Raw genomic sequence first — 17,892 nt, 5'->3', positions numbered from 1 at the left:
GATCTTCATGTCTGTTTTTGTGCCAGTACCACACTGTTTTTGTTACTGTAGCTCTGTAGTACAGGTTAAAATCAGGTATGGTGATACCACCAGCCTTATTTTTGTTGCTCAGTATTATTTTAGATATTCGACTTTTTTTGTGACACCAAATGAATTTTTGGATTGTGTTTTCTATTTCCATAAAGAATGCCTATGGAATTTTGATGGAGATTGCATTAAATGTGTAGATTGCTTTAGGTAAGATTACCATTTTCACAATATTGATTCTTCCAATCCAGGAACAAGGGATGTTTCTCCACTTTCTAATGTCTTCTGAAATTTCTCGCTTGAGTGTTTTAAAGTTCTCATTGCAGAGATTCTTTACTTCTTTGGTTAGGTTGGTTCCAAGGTACTTTATTTATTTATTTATTTTTTTGATGCAGTTGTGAATGGGAGTGATTCTCTGATTTCATCCTCTCTGTGTTTGTTTTTAGCATATATGAAGGCTACGGATTTCTGTGTATTTATTTTGTATCCTGTTACATGGCTATAGGTTTTTATCAGCTCTATCAGTTTACTAGTAGAGTCTTTAGGGTCCTTTATGTATAGAATCATGTCATCTGCAAATGATAACTTGATCTCTTCCTTTCCAATTTGTATCCCTTTTATGTGTGTCTCTTGCCTTATTGCTATGGCTAAGACTTCCAGAACTATATTAAATAAAAGTGGGGACAGTGGACACCCTTTCTTGTTCTTGATTTTAATGGAAAAGCTTCTAGTCTTTCCCCATTTAGTAATATGTTGGCTGTAGGCTTATCATAAGTAGCTTTTATTTTTATTTTATATTATATTGAGATATGTTCCTTCTATTCCCAGTCTCTGTAGGACTTTTATCATGAAGGGATGTTGGATTTTGTCAAATGCTTTCTCTGCGTCTAGTGAGATGATCATGTGATTTTTGTCCTTCAACCCGTTTATGTAATGTATTACATTTATAGATTTGCGTATGTCGAACCATCCCTGCATCTCTGGAATAAAGCCTACTTGGTCAGGCTGAATGATCTTTCTGATATATTCTTGTATTGTGTTTGCCAATATTTTGTTGAGAAATTTTGCATCTATGTTCATGAAGGAGATTGGTCTGTAATTTTCTTTTTTTGTTCTATCTATGCCTGGTTTTGGTATCAGGGTGATGCTGGCTTCATAGAAGGAGTTTGGTAGAATTCCTTCTTTTTCTATTTCCTAGAAAAGGTTAAGAAGCAATGGTGTTAGCTCTTCCTTAAAGGTCTGGTATAATTCAGCAGTGAATCCTTCTGGGCCTGGGCTTTTTTTAATTGGGAAATTATTGAACACTGTTCGGATCTTCATGATTGTTATAGGTCTATGTAAGTGATTAATCTCATCTTGATTTAATTTTGGTAGGTTATATAAATCAAGGAAATCATTTCTTTTAGATTTTCATACTTTGTGGATTATCTGCTTTTATAATATGTCCCTATGAATTTTTGAATTTCTTTGGAATCTGTTGTGATGTTACCTTTTTCATCTCCGAATTTTATTAATTTGTGTCTGTTCTCTCTTTCTTTTGGTCAGATTTGCTAAGGGTTTATCAATCTTGTTTATCCTTTCAAAGAACCAACTCTTTGTTTTATTAATTCTTTGGATTGTTTTTATTTTTTGTTTGTTTTTATTTCATTAATTTCTGCCCTAGTCTTTATTATTTTTTCCCAACTACTGGTTTTTGGTTTACCTTGTTCTTCTTTTTCCAAGGCTTTAAGGTGAAGTATTAGGTCATTTACTTGTGACCTTTCTAATTTTTTAATATAGGCACTTAAGGCTACAAATTTATCTCTTAGAACTGCCTTCATTGTGTCCCAGAGATTTTGGTATGTTGTGTTCTCATTACCATTTTTCTCTATAAAGTTTTTGGTTCCTTTTTGATTTCTTCATTGACCCACTCATCATTTAGCAGTGTATTGTTTAGTTTCCATGATTTTGTGTATGCTCTATAGCCTTTCTTGCTACTGATTTGTAGTTTAATCCCATTGCGGTCAGATTGAATGCTAGGAATTATTTCAATTTTCCTGAATTTGTTAAGACTTGCTTTATGTCCTAATATATGGTCTATTTTAGAGAATGTTCCATGTGCTGCTGAAAAGAATATATATTCTGCAGCATTTGGATGAAATGTCTTGTATATATGTTAGATCCATTCCTTCTATGACCTCATTTAGTCAGATGCCTCTCTGTTTATTTTTTCCTGGGATGACCTGTCAGTTGAAGAGAGTGGGGTGTTAAAGTCACCCACTACCACTGGGTTTGATGTTATCTGTGACCTTAGTTCTAATCGTGTTTGTTTGATGAATTTGGAAGCCCCCATGTTAGGTGCATATATGTTTAGGATTGTAATGTCCTCCTGTTGGAGTGTGCCCTTAATCAGTATAAAGTGACCTTCCTTATCTTTGTTGACTAATGTTGGACTGAAGTCTACTCTGTCAGATATTAGGATAGCAACCCCTGCTTTTTTGCTACGCTGATTTGCTTGAAACTCCATTTTCTAACCTTTCACTCTAAGATAATGTCAATCCTTTGTAGAAAGGTGAGTTTCTACAAATTGTAGGATCCTGCTTTTTAACCCAGTCTGCAAACCTATGTCTTTTGGTTTGGGCATTGAGGCCGCTGATATTAAGAGATATTATTGAAAGGTGTGTATTTATGTTTCCCTTTTTTTTTTTTTGTGGTTCCGCTTCTACCTTTGTCTCTTGTGTTAACTAGTATTTGAGTATTGCTTGTTTTTTCCAGGTTCTTTTTATGTGTGATTTTCCTTTTCTTCAGCATGGAGGATTCTATCAAGTATTTTCTCTAGAGCTGGATTTGTCTTCAAATACTCCTTTATCCTGCATTTGTTATGGAATATCCTTATTTCTCCATCTATTTGAATGGATAGATTTGCAAGATAAAGTAACCTTGGTTGACAGTTGTTATCTTTCTGAACTTGGAATGATACATCACCCCAAGTCCTCCTGGCTTTTAAAGTTTGTGTTGAATAATCTGCTGTAATCCTGATGGGCATGCCTTTGTACGTAAGTTGATTTTCCTCCAAAACTGCTCACAATATTTTTTTTGTTTGGGTTGTGTTTGGTAGTTTGGTTATAATATGGTGGGGAGAGGTTCTTTCCAGGTTTTGTCTGGTTGGGGTTCTAAAGGCTTCCTGTATCTAAATTGGCACCTCTTTCTCAATTTGGGGGAAGTTTTCTTCTATGATTTTGTTGAAGATGCTTACTATGCCTTTGGATTGGAATTCTCCTTGTACTATGCCCTGAATTCTTATGTTTGATCTCATCATAGTGTCCCGAATATCTTGAAATTCCCACTCATACTTTTCTATTAGTTTGTCTTTCTCTTTGTTGGCCTGTATTAGATCTGCCACCTGGTCTTCTAGCTTAGATATTCTGTCCTCTCCTTCATCCATTCTACTGGTGAGATTTTCTACAGAGTTTTTTATTTCATTAACTGTGTTCTTCATTGCTAGTTATTTTTCCTGGTTTTTCTTTATTATTTCTATTTCCTTATTTATGTCTTGTATTGCCTTCTTTATTTCATTAAATTGGTGTCCTGCATCATCTTTGATTTCCTCTGTGATTCCTTTGATTTCCTCTTTGATTTCTTCTTTGATTCATTTGATTTGTTCTTTGACTTCTTTGAACATATTTACAATCATTCTTTTGAAATCTTTCTCAGGTATTTCCTCTAACTCATTCTCACTGGAGGTCATTTCTGATGCATTAATACTTTTAGGTGGATTTATTTTGTCTTGCTTTTTATTGTTTCTTTTGTTATAATGTATATATTTTTGCATCTTGGATTAAGTTAATGCTTGGATTTTCTTGCTGTCTGGGTATTCTTAGCTGTATCAATTGATCTGATGTTACATATCTTCAGGGTAGGAGCTTAAGGTGTTAGGTGTGGCTCTTAAGACTCTCAGAGTATCTACAAAGATGTTCCTATGGGTTGAGTTTGTCTGCTGTGGGAGTATTCAAGTAGGCTGAGTGGATTAAAATATAGGTAGATTCTAAAATTTAGCTAAACACTGTACACATTCAATCAAAAAGTGGACTGAATATTTATGCAAGAGTAGTTATTTTAACATCCAGATCCTCTATCAATAATGATATTAAGATTTCTGTTCTGTTGAGGGATTCAAGTCAGCTTGTGACCAAGTGAGACCCTTTCCTGGTGCAATCCCAGTTACCTTGGATGATTTTGGTCTCAGTCAAGTTGCTGGCTGGGTCGTTGCGCTTCAGTTGTGATTCTGGAGTTGGGCACTGGCTTTTCCTGTGGGGCAAACCGAGCTTGCCAACTGTGACCCTGTAGATCGGTACCCCCACTGCTGGAGCTGCTCCTGCTGCTGCTGAGGTTGCCTCTGCTGGATTTGTTCCCGCTGCTGCTAAAGCTGGTGCTGCTGGATGCACTGTGGCTGCTGCCGCTGCTACTGCTGGTGTGGCTGCCACTGTTGTAGCCCCCGCTGCTGCCGCTGAATCTGCCACTACTGGATCCACTGCTGCTGGGCCGCTGTTACCAGTGCCGGAGCCCCTTATGTTGCTTCGGGAGTCTTCTCCTGCTTGGGTCCCACTGTCCGCTGAAGTTGGCGTGGCTGGTCCCGGGGCCACTGTTCTGTTCGCTGTAGCTGGGCACAGACGGTGAGTTTGGGGAGGGAGCTACAGCTGCTCTGGTTTTCTCACTGTTCCTTGTGTTTTTCTATCTTGTGATCTGCTCTTCCGTTTTTCACTGCCGTTCTCCCTTCACGTTTCTAGTTTGTGGAGAGCTCTGGTGTGATTGGAAGCTTCCCTCACCTTGCTTTTCCTGTAGCTTGAGCTGAGCCTGGTGGCTTTCTGGTGCGCTGCCGCCACTGCCGTGGTTGGTGGACCTGCCGGGGCCGCTTTTGCCAGCCTGTGTGGGCTCTGTATAGTCTGGGTCTCTTCTCCTTCTCTGCTGCTGTTTCAATTTTCTATACACCTGACTTTTTAGTAAAAGTTTGTATCTTGCCAAGTGTTTTTGGTCTTTTTCCCCCCTAGACTGCTTTGGCATGGTATTTACACCGTCATCTTAACCGGAAGTCCTTATGTCTTTAATTTTGCATTTTACTGTTAAAACACCTTGGAGTATGGAATGTTTGAATAGTATTGGGATTGCAAAATTTGTGGGGATTTTTTAAAAAATTTATTTATTTATTTGAGAGAGAGAAATGCAGAGAGAGAAAATGGGCATGCCAGTTCTTTAGCTGGTGCAAATAAGTTCCAGACCTATGTGCCACCTTGTGCATCTGGATTACATGGGTCCTGGGGATTCAACTTTGGATCCTTTGGCTTCACAGGCAAGCACCTTAATTGCTGGGCTATCTCTCCATTCCACCTATGGGGATTTTTATTTTTATTTATTTTTATTATTAGATATGGACATATTTTGTATGTAAACATCACATATTGGTACTATTGTTTCCCTCCTCCCTGCCCCTTTTCTAAAGAGCCCTTCCATGTTGGGGTATATAGTTCAACCCCATGGGGATTGTGTGTCATGCATTATGGGGGCAGCAGTCAGTTATGGGGGAGAGGCAATATCTCTGTGCAGAATGTCACAACTTGTGGCTCTAACAATCTTTCCACCCTCATATGCAAAATTCCTTGAGCCATGCTGGGAGCATTTTAAGTCTACTTCAGTGATGGGTCCTTAGGAGCATCTGGATCTCTGTTTTGGTAGGGGTTGGGTGTTCTCAATATCTTTCTTCATTACCCTTGTGCTGATATCAGCTTAACTAAGAAAGCATCATTCTTGTGCATTTCCCCAGTTCCTCTGTGGGTTAGGCTGGGGCCAGGGTGGAGTGCACTGGGTCAATTGACTCCTCAGATCCATTTCCCATCTGAAAAATAGCAGCACATTCTCCAAAAGAGAATGAAGCCCACTGGTTAAATGGAATAACCATTATTTACAGAAAATTAAAAGGGTTTAGACACTCCCATAATCTAAGGTTAGTGGGAGCTTGACAATGGAAAGCAGAATCATTATCTGGATATGATTCTGACTTGCTTCCCAGTTCCAGATACTTTTCCAGTTCCAGTTTCCTTTCCACTGAGTATGAGCATCATGTCAAGTTGTTTGCTTCAGAGTTGCTTAGACTTTGAGTTGCTTGGACAGATGTTGGCCACTTTCCCTGGTGGCTTATGTAGCACCTTCCAGCACTAGATAAGTTAGTTGGGTGGGGACTGGCTTTCCAGATTCCAACCATGTCTCTCCATGATCCATGCCAATAGCGCTTGATGTCTTCAGCAGCAGGGTTTTATCATTAACCTCTGGTGGGTAATCAAGTGCTCTGACAGAAGTCTGTCTTGTTTATTTTGGGAGATCTAGTAGTTCTCTGATCAACAGCTCATTGTGGATGTAGATCTATCTCATCCTAGTACAGGGAATTACAGGCCAGTGCCAAGGGAAAAGAAAAAGCCAGAGAAGAAAGAGAAACAGGAGAAATTTGAGGTTAGGTTTCGTTACACCCTCTCCAGGGATCGTTGATTCAGTTGTGCCCCCTAAGGTCCTCTTGAGGGTTCCACCTTTTAGTCTGACGTTGAGGATATAGGATTCTATGGTACCAGTTCAATCTGAATTCAGTTTTGTGTCCCCCATACCTTTTCCCTCCCCCTAAGACCTACCCTCCCTATTGTCTAAGGCTCAAGATGCTATTCACTTATGTAAGCAACATGGGCTGATCCTGGTTAGGAACTGCAGATGAGTGAGATCATGTTGTCTTTCTGTGATTGTGTGAGTTGACTTAGAATGATCTGTTCCATGTTCGACCACTTTTCTACAAATTTCAGTGTGTCATTTTTTCTTACTATGGAATAGAATTCCATTATGTAGATATACCACACCTAGGGTATCCATTCATCCAATGATGGGTACCTGGGTTAACTCCAATTTTTAGCTATTATGAATTGAACAGCTATAAACATGGTTGAGAAAATATCTCTGAACTGAGTTATGGAGCTTTTAGGGTAAATGTCCAGGAAAGGAATAGCAGGGTCTCTTGGTAACTCTATACTCATCCTTTTTAGGAGTCTCCATATTGATTTCCATAGTGGTTGGACCAGCTTACATTCTCAGCAACAGTGAATGACTATACCTATTTCACCTAAGCCTTGCCAACATTTATTTTCATTTGATTTTTTAATGTTTGCTATTCTTAATGGGGTAAGGTAGAATCTCTTAGTTGTTTTAATTTGCATTTTCCTAATCATCAGGGATGGTGAACATTTTCTTTAGTGTATGTTAGCCATTTGTAACTCTTCTGAGATCTTTCCAATAGTTCTTTGCCCCACTTATGGAGTGGGTTTTTTATTGTTTAGTTTTTTGAGTTTTTTTGTAATTTCTAGATATTAGGCTTCTGTCAATGGAATACAGGGCAACAATTTTCTCCCATTCAGTGGTACTGTTGCAGTCCGGTTCACATTGCTGTTAGAAATCACCCAACCAAGAGCAGCTTCTGGGAAAAAGAGATTTATTTTGGCTTACAGGCTTGAGGGGAAGCCCCATGATGGCAGGGGAAAACGATGGCATGAGCAGAGGGTGGACATCACCCCCTGGCCAACATAAGGTGGACTACAGCAACAGGAGTGTGTGCCAAACACTGGCATGGGGAAACTGGCTATAAAGACCATAAGCCCGGCCCCAACAATACACTCCCTCCAGGAGGCATTAATTCCCAAATCTCCATCAGCTGGGAACCTAGCATTCAGAACACCTAAGTTTATGGGGGACACCTGAATCAAACCACCACATTCCGCCCCTGGCCCCCATAAACTGATATCCATACATGATGTAAAATACAATGCTTTCAGTCTGACTTTAAAAGTCCCCATAGTTTTTAATCAATCTCAATGATGTTCATACATCCCCATAGTTCAAGATCTTTTAACTGAGCCATAATGCCAAAATATAACTCAAAAAACCCAGAATGGCACAGAATAAATACTCACACTGCAGTAGATGGCATTGGGCATAGCAAAGAAACATTCAACCAATATAAGATTTAAAACAACCAGGGAAAACATTTGTAGCTTCAAGTCCAACAACTCTAGCCAGTGACAAATCTTCAAGTCTGATAATTCTAACCAGCAACAAGTCTCTGGCATTCCAATTCCGCCCCTCCAGCTAGGCTACTCACAGTCCTGGGAAACTTCATTGGGGCCGGCAGCTCCTCAGCAGCCATCTCATGGTCCTGGCATCTCCACTGGGTCTCCACTGCAAGCCACGGTTCATCCTCATGGCCCCATGGGGTCTCTATGCAGGCAACCAGCAAACCTGCTTCACACTGCACATGGCTATTTCCAAAACACAAGACCGTGTTGCAAACTCAATGACCCTCTTTCCAGCATTTCTTATACTCCACGATACCAGGTAGGGTGCCAATTTGTTAATCCAGGGGGGGAATAAAGCAGACTTTGAAGAACAGGACACTCCTTGAGCACTCAGGCCCCTTCAAAAGAGTTGACATTCTTCTTGTTGCCCCAGCGCAGGTCAGCTGGCCCAGTCTCAAAGGTTGTTATCTCTCAGTTGCAGCTGAATGGGCAGCAGTTCACCCAAAGATTTTTCTTTCTGTGCCATATTCCTCTGCTCACACCAGTTCATTTCTACGCAAAGCAACCCTGCACAACTTCTCAGGACAGGGGCATAACAGCAAGCTTCTCACACAAACTGCTAGCCCAGTCCAGGCACAGCTCTTTCTCACCCTCATAAGCCAAAAATCACAGTCCGTAGTTCTTACTGCCTTCAGGTCTTTCAGCTCTGACCAGGATAGACCATCAAGCTGTACTTACAGCACTGCAAAGCATCTCTTAGGCCAAAGTTTCAACTTCTTCCACTTTCCTCTTGAAAATCAGTTCCAAAAAGGCTGAAGCCACAGTCAGGTGTCTAGCAGCAACCCCACTCCTCGGTACCACTTTACTGTTGCAGTCCGGTTCGCATTGCTGTTAGAAATCACCCAACCAAGAGCAGCTTCTGGGAAAAAGAGCTTTATTTTGGCTTACAGGCTTGAGGGGAAGCCCCATGATGGCAGGGGAAAACGATGGCATGAGCAGAGGGTGGACATCACCCCCTGGCCAACATAAGGTGGACTACAGCAACAGGAGTGTGTGCCAAACACTGGCATGGGGAAACTGGCTATAAAGACCATAAGCCCGGCCCCAACAATACACTCCCTCCAGGAGGCATTAATTCCCAAATCTCCATCAGCTGGGAACCTAGCATTCAGAACACCTAAGTTTATGGGGGACACCTGAATCAAACCACCACAGGTACTCTATTGGTTTTGCTTATGGTATGTTTGTCTGTGCAAAATCTTTTTAGCTTCACCAGATACCCTTGGATGAGTGCTTGTTTCATTTCCTTGGCTACTGGGGTTTTGTTCGGGAAGTCTTTTCCCAGTCCTATATTGTGGAGAGTGCCTCCTATTTTTCTTCCAGTATTGAAGAGTTTCAGGTCTTTCTTAAAATTATTATTTACTGATTTATTATCCGTGTGTTTTTTGTCAATTTTTATTAACATTTTCCATGATTATAAAAAGTATCCCATGGTAATACCTTCCCCCCTCCCATTTTCCCCTTTGAAATTCCATTCTCCATCCTCTCCCCATCTCAATCAGTCTCTTTTTTATTTTGATGTCATGGTCTTTTCCTCCTCTTATGATGATCTTGTGTAGGTAGTGTCAGGCACTATGTGGTCATGGATATCCAGGCCATTTTATGTCCGGAGGGAACACGTTGTAAGGAAGCCTACCCTCTTACATTCTTTCCACCACATCTTCTGCATTAGACCCTGAGCCTTGGAAGGTGTGATGGAGATATTACTCAGTATTCCAGTCACTTCTTTCCAGCACTGTGATACCTTCTGAGTTATCCCAAAGTCACTGCCATCTGAAAAGAGAAGATTCTCTACCCAAAGTGAGAGTAGTGTTAATATAAGGGTATAAATATTAAGAGAAGTGCTTACTGAACAGTTTGATAAGCATAGTATATACATTTATCCAGACACCAGCAGATGTTACACCCCTAGGGCTCATAACTATCTCTGTTTTAAGTATTCAGTATCAGGGATGTGTTTCCCCCATGGAGCGGGCCTCTAGTCCAATTGGAGGGCAGTTGGTTTCCACCAGGACAGACCTGTCACTATTGCACCCGTTGGCTCATTTGGCCTGGCTGGCCAATTATAAGGCTTGCAGTATCCACTGTTGAGTATCTTCACTGGTGGTATTTCTTTCTCCCATTGAACTACATGTAGAATGGCTTCTTCCAGCTTTCTGTCAGCTGGTCTACATCGAGGAGGTTATCAGCTCAGTTGCAACAGGATTTCTCAGTGGCCTTGCTGAAACTGCTACCCAAGTATGTGGAGTCTTCAGCAATAGGGTCTTACCATCTATTTCTGGTGGGAAACCAAGGGCCTCAGCAATGGCCTATAATGTTTTGGGGTCATCAGGGACCTCCCTGGCCAACAACTCACTGGAGGTATCCCATCCCTGGCACTGAAAATTTTCTAACAATGATCTATGGCTCCTGAGTGTTCCATTGTCTGAAACTGGAGGATTCCATATGATTTATTTGCATCCTCTTAGATTTTGATTAGCCCTCCCTTCACCTTTCCTTTACTCAATCTCTTCTTCCCCTGACCTCACTTTGGGCCTTTTCACCCCCCCCCATTAATCTATTCTTGTACTTACGGCATTGATTTTTGTATCCTGCCACTTTTCTAAAGGAATTTATCTTTAGAAGTTTTGGGATGGAGACTTTCAGGTCACTTATATATAGGATCATGTTGTCTGGAAATGAGGCTAACTTGACTTCTTCCTTTCCAATTTGAATCCCTTTTATTTCTTTTTCCTGGCTTACTGTTTGGGCTAGTACTTCTAGTACTGTGTTGAAGAGCAGTGGTGAGAGTGGGCTCCCCTGTTTTGTTCCTGATCTAAGTGGGAACTACTTATGGTTTTCTCTATTAAGAATTATTTGGGCTTTAGGAGCTTTATATATAGCCTTTATTGTCTTGAGATATAAACCCTCCATGCATTTTCTTTCTATTGTTTTGATCGTGCCAGATCCTCCAACCACTGAAAACAAACTCCAGATGTGTGTGCCCCCTTGTGCATCTGGTAACGTGGGTCCTGGGTAATCGAACCTCAAACCATAGTCCTCAGGCTTCACAGGCAAGCTCTTAACTGCTGAGCCATCTCTCCAGCCCCTTCAGGGAGGTTTTTTATTACTTTTTCAATCTCCATGGATGTGATAGGTTTGTTTAGGAGATTAATATGCTCTGAGTTTAGTTTTGGTAGGTGGTATGTGTCTAGGAATTCATCCATTTCTTCCAGGTTATTTAATTTTATGGAGAAGAGGTTTTGGAAGTATTCCCTGGTGATTCTTCCAGTTTTATTGATATCTGTGGTAATATCTCCTTTTTCAGTTCTGATTTTGTTAATTTGAGACTTTTCTTGCTTGTTCAGTTTAGCCAGGGGTTTCTCAATCTTGCTTATTTTTTTCAAAGAATGAACCAGCTCTTCATTTCATTGATTTTTTTAAAAATTGTTTTTTTTAATTAATTTTATTTTATTTCTGTTACTATTTTGTAATTTAATTTTTATTAACATTGTCCATGATTATAAAAAAATATCCCATGGTAATACCCCCCCACACACTTTCCCTTTGAAATTCCATTCTCCATCATATTACCTCCCCATCTCAATTATTGTCATTACATATATACAATACCAACCTATTGAGTACCCTCTTCCCTTCTTTTCTCTTCCCTTTATTGTTTTCTTAGTTTTCAATTCATTAATTTCTGCTCTAATTTTGATTATTTCTTTCTGTTGGAACTCTTTGGGTTGGATTCTTCTTTTTTTTTCCAGTGCCTTTAGGTGGACAGTCACATTATAGATTCGTAATCTCTCTGTTTTTGTAATGAAGGCGTTTAGGGTTATGAAGTTTCCCTTATGACTGTCTTTATTGAGTCCCATAAGTTTTGGTAGGTTTTGCTTTTATTATCATTCAGATCTAGGAATTTTACAATTTCTTTTTTAATTTCTTCCATGACCCAGTCATTATTTAAAAATATGTTGTTTAGTCTCCGAGTTGGTAGAGTTCTTGATGTGTCTCTTGTTTATTTCTAGCTTTAAAGCATTGTGAGTTGACGTGATGTAGGAGGTTACTTCAATTTTCCTGACTTTATGAAAGCATGTATTATGGCCTAACATATGATCAGTTTTGGAGAAGGTTCCATGGGTTGCTGAGAAGAATGTGTATTTTGTAGCGTTGGAGTGGAAAATTCTGTAGATATCCATTAGGTCTAATTGATCTATAATATGGTTGAGCTCTATTATTTCCTTGTTGATTTTCTGCTTAGATGATCTGTCTATTGATGATAGTGGAATATTAAAGTCTCTGGCTCTGATGGTGTTTGTGTTTATTTCTATTTTATTGTCAAGTAGGTTTTCATTTATTAACTATGGTGCCCCTGTGTTTGTGGCATGTATATTTATGATTGTGATGTGCTCGTGTAGGATCATTCCCTTAATAAATAAGAAGTGGCCTTCTTTGTCCTTTTTGATTAGCTTTGGTTTGAAGTCTATTTTATCTGATATTAATATAGCAACAGCCATTAGTTTTTTAGTTCCATTTTCTTGGAATATCATTTTCCCACCTTCTACCCTGAGGAGTTGTCTATCTTTAGGGATGAGGTGGGTTTCTTGAAGATAGCAGATAGAAGGGTCCAGTTTTTTGATCCATCCATGATAACCCATGTCTTTTGATGGATGACTTAGGACTATTAATATTTAAAGTTATTACTGTGAGGTTTGAATTAATCCCTGCCATGATGAGGTGTTTTATGGAGTTTGGTGCTTCTTTGTGTTATGTACTGTTTTGAGCCTGGTTTATTTTGCTTATTGTGATCTTCTTGTTGGCACTTGAGATTGGTTGTTTGACGGTTCTGTGTGCAATATTCCCATAAGTATTCCCTGAAGGTTTGTCTGTGTTCATATAATTATACAGTTGACCTTTTTCATGGAAAATTTTTCTTTCACCATCTATTATGAGGGATACTTTTGCTGTGTAAAGTAGCTTGGGTTTGAAGCCATAGTTTTTCAGACTTTGAAGTGTTCCGTTCCAGGCCCTTCTGTCTTTTGGGGTTTCCTTTGAGAAATGTTATTCTAATGGGGTCACCTTTGTATATTGTGAATTGCTTCTCTCTTACTGCTTTTAACACATTCTCTTTGTTTTCATTGTTAAGAGTTTTAACTATGATGTGTGTTGGCGAGTTTTGTTCTTTGATTCTGCTTGTTTAGTGTTCTGTCAGCTTCTTGTAATTGCATGGGCCTCTCTTTTGAGAGAATTGGAAAGTTTTCTTCAATAATTTTAATGAGTATGTTTTTTATGCCTCTGGTCTGGATTTCTTCTCCTGATATACCCATGATCTGGATATTTGGTTGTTTTAGAGTGTCCTACAGTTGCCTTGTATTCTGTTCACTTGATTTCTTTTTCAGTTCTTTTTTTTCCCCAAGTTCTCTAACTTTTTTCTTTATTAATTAGTTTTATATTCAGCAAATACATTCAGTTTGGTACCATTCTTAGGCTGTTCTGTGACCTACCCCCGCCCATTGGCCCCTCCTTGTTGAGGTATATGGGTCGTGCATTGTGGAGTTAGCGCACAGTGATGGGTAAATAAATGTCTCTGCATATCATGACCCAACATGTGACTCTGACATTCTTTCTACCCCCTCTTCTGCAAAATTTCCCTAAGCCATGTTGGGTTCACTTTTGGTCTGCTTCAGTGATGAGGTGTTGGGGCCTCACTTGATTTTTTGAACTTAGCAAAGGTTTTGGCCTCCTGATTTCTTCTGTCTTGTCTTCCAGGTCAGAGGTTCTGTCTTCCACATAAGAAACTCTGTTGGTGAGTGGTTCTAGAGAAGGTTTCATAAATTTTGTTGGATTTTTATTTTCTGTTGTGTTATTTTATATCATGTCCATCCCTTTTTGGAGGTATGATTTCAATTCGAATTTTGATTTTCTTGATTCTTCCTGTTCTTCATGTTTGTATGTGGTCAAGTCTTCATTAAGCTTTATCAACCGATTGTTGAGGTCTTCCATTTATTGACTTAGATTCAATTTCTTCATATCTCTTTGGAGGGTTCTAACATTTTCATCAGTTAAGTTAAGGCTACTGTCAAAGGCTGAATGTTCTAGTATCCAATTCTGTTCAATTTCATTGATATGATTGTTAGTTCTTTGATAGTTTTCTTCCAGTTCTGTGTTTTTTTTTTTAATCAGGTTCTCATTGGTTATTGTGTTTTCATGTGGGAATAACTTTCTGTTTATTTCTTTATGATTTCATTGGATGCTTCCATAGTAGGACTAGAGATCTCTCAGTTGTCTGACTTTTGTTGGCTTTTTTGTTGTTGTTGTTGTCTACCCATTTTAGGAAGAGTCTTTTTTTCATTGAGGAGGGAGCAAGTTTTTGTCCTTTGGCCCATTCATCCTCTGACTCAGGAGAACAGTGATGTTGGTACTTTGTGGTAAGTCAAGATACTAGAGCAAAGGGCCCTATTTACGCGTTTAAGGGGAAACACAGAAAAAGTAGATCCAATTAAAGTGCAATAAGAACCAAGGAAGTAGAAGTCAATAAAATATCAACATAAAATACTACAAAGGTTAAAATGTTGTAAAAGATGAATAAAATTCATAAATTCTTCTTGAGGTAAATCAAAGGAAGAATGAATAGTGGTCTTTGACAAAAGTACTGAATTTACTTTATTGATGTTTTCTTATGAGAGTTAGTGTATGCTTCCTAAAGACTAACATATTGTGTTTTCAATGGAAATGCTTAAAAATATGTAAATAATAGCGTTATATGTTTCTTTTGGGCCTTTAAATCTTCCTTACATTGTATTTATATCAGTTACCATCTCATTGCTGAGACAAAATACCTGACAAAAATAAGTGTAAGGGAGAAAAAGTATATTTCAGTTTACATTTGCAGATTACAGTCCATCATGACAGGCAAGGCATTGTGATAGGAGCTTGAGGCAGCTGGTCAGATTCAGTTCACAGTGAGAAAATAGAACAATGTCTGCTGGTCCTCAGCCAGCTCTCTCCTTAAATAGTCCAGGGTGCCAGTAAATGGAATGTTGTCAATGTTAAGGTAAGCTTTCCTAAGGTAAGTTAACCTAAGCAGAATAATCCACCATCGACATGCTCAGAAGCTAACCTCATCTAGATAATTCCTCACATATTCTTCTAGGTCCTGTCACATTGACAAATAGCATGAGCCATCACAGTGCTGCATTGACTAGGACTTCTGACTTTGACACTGAGAACCTCGTGTTGTTACTAATGTAATTGGTGCTACTACTATTTCCCCATGAATAATAGTGGCATAGATCTCTGGTAGATATTTTTATCACATCAAGGAAAAAATCATTGTTATTTGCAACATTTTATCGTGTATGAGTAGTATATTTACCAAATGCATTTCAATATTAATGTGACCATTTTCTTTTCATCTCTTTGAACTATTTTAATAAATTTTTTAAAAATAATTTTTTAATCAATTTTCTATTCAGCAAATACGGGCAGTTTGGTACCATTATTAGGCTCATCCATGACCTACCCACTTCCTATTGGCCCCTCCTTATTGAGGTATATGGGTCGTGCATTGTGGAGTTAGCCCACAGTTATGGGTAGGATAAATGTCTCTGCATCTCATGACCCAACATGTACCTCTGACATTCTTTCCACCTCCTCTTCCGCAAAATTTCCCTGAGCCACGTTGGGTTCATTTTTGGTATGCTTCAGTGATGAGGTGTTGGGGGCCTCAGAGGCTCTGGCTCTCTGATTTAGTAAGAGTTGATTTTTCTCTGTGTTGGTCTCCTTCCCCCTTGTGCTGGTATCTGGTTCATCAGGAAAACAGCACCATTGCTTGTTTCGCCAATTTTCCTAAGTTTCATCTGGGGCCCTTTTAAGGTATGATGAGGTGGCTCTCTCCTTAGGATCTGCATCTATCTGAAAAAAAGAAGCAGATTCTCCATCGGAGAGTAAGTTAGCACCAGGACAAATGAGATAACCCTTCCTTTTTTGTAGAGAGTTTAATAGGTGTAGGCCCTCTTGTAGCTCATGATTCATGGTAGCTTGATATTGGACAGTGGGCTTATGTCTGGATATGGTTCTGACTTGTTTCCCAGCTTCACCATACCACTGAGGGGATCAGTTAACCAAATCAAGAGCAGTTGGTTCCCCACCATGGCTGTGTGCCACTATTGCACTTGTGTGGGCATCACAACAGGTTATTTGTTGCTAAGTAGGTTAGACCATGAGTTGCTTGGACAGATATTGGTCATTTCCCCCAGTTGCCCATGTAGCAACTTCTGGCACTGACTGTCTGGGGACTGACTCTCTCCTGGCTTCCAGCCATGCCGTTCCATTTTACGTGTCAGCTGCATATGGTGTAGCAATAGGGTGTTACCACGAACTTTTGGTGGGTCATCAAGTACTCTGCCAGAAATCTGTCATTCTTTTAGGAAACCTTGTAGGTTTCTCTGATCAAAAGCTCATTGTGGATGGTAGCCCCATGCTGGTACTGGGAGTTATAGGTCAGCTCCCACTAAGAAAATGAGGAAAAAGATAACCAATATACAAGTTTTAGAAAGAAGAGGGGGGGGGGAGGGAAGGAAAGGAGAGGGAGGGAAGGAAGATGTAGAAGATAGGTTAAAGTTGATTCTACCCTCTCCAGTGTCTTGTGGTTCAGGTGTTTCCTGTAAGAGCCTGGTGAAGGTTCAGCCATTTGGTCTGCATTTTAGGAAGTAGAATTTTATGGTACCATTGCCATTTGGGTCTAGATTAGTGTTTCCCACCCCTTTGATGCCCTCTCCTCCCTCCCCATCCATCCTAGTGTCTAGTCCATGAGATGCTTGCTGGGTATGTCAGGCATTTTGGGTAGATTCAGTTTAGGTGCTGTAGGTGAATGAGACTATTTGGCAATTTTTTTCTGTGATTGACTAAGTTCGCTGAGAATGATCTGTTCCAGGTTCAACCATTTTTCCTCAAATTTCTTTGTGTCATTTTTTTTTACTGCCATATAGAATTCCATTGTATAGATATACCACATCTTAGTTATCCATTCTTCTAGTGATGGACATCTGGATTAATTCCAGCTCTTAGCTATTAGGAATTGAGCCCGTACAAACATGGTTGAGCAAATCTCTCTGGCCTGTGGTTTGAAGGTTTTACGGTAGATGCCCAGTAAGGGAATAACTGTTGGTTATCTGTATAGCCAGCTTTTTCAGGAGTCTTCATATTGCTTTCCAAAGTGGTTGTACTATCCTACATTCCCACCAACATTGGTCTGAATTTCTTCTCCTTCTGGTATTCCAATGATTCTGATATTAGGACGTTTAAGTGTATCCCACAATTCCATCATGTTCTGTTCACAGGAACTTTTGAACTTAGTGAAATTTTTGAACTCTGGATCTGTTTCTTCCATCTTGTCTTTCAGATCAGTTTCTATCCTCCACATGGCTGACTCTATTCTTGAGAGCCTGTAGAGAATTTTGGACTTGTTCAATTAAGTTTGCATTTTCTACTACTTTGTGTATCATTTCCATTGCTTTGTCCAGCTTCCTCTTCACATCATTGTCTGATTTTCTTGATTCTTCTTGGAATTCATCCTTGCATTTCTTTATGTTTTCATTTAGTGTGGCCAACTGATTTTTAAGGTCCTCTTTTTTTTCACTCTCCCTTAAACTCTTAACTCTCTTTGAACTCTTTCCAATCTCTTATCAATTTATTCTATATTAGTGATGGTATCATCCACACGATTATTGGTTCTTTGTTG

General features: G+C 39.5%; 1 protein-coding gene across 11 annotated transcripts in view; it reads left to right on the top strand.

The window, feature by feature from the left end:
• Positions 1–17,892, top strand: part of Sclt1 (sodium channel and clathrin linker 1) — a 222,541-nt gene that overhangs the window by 30,579 nt on the left and 174,070 nt on the right. Inside the window, exon 1 of one of the 11 annotated variants that reach the window (XM_045131668.1) lies at positions 14,521–14,578. The exons of the other annotated variants lie outside the window; for them this stretch is intronic. The gene's annotated coding sequence lies outside the window, so the exon portion shown is untranslated. Of the gene's footprint in view, positions 1–14,520; positions 14,579–17,892 lie in introns of those variants that run through there. 11 annotated transcript variants of the gene reach the window in all.

The sequence above is a fragment of the Jaculus jaculus genome, chromosome 12 (assembly GCF_020740685.1).
Source record: "Jaculus jaculus isolate mJacJac1 chromosome 12, mJacJac1.mat.Y.cur, whole genome shotgun sequence".
Taxonomy (NCBI): domain Eukaryota; kingdom Metazoa; phylum Chordata; class Mammalia; order Rodentia; family Dipodidae; genus Jaculus; species Jaculus jaculus.
This window is presented reverse-complemented; position numbering and strand designations above follow the sequence as displayed.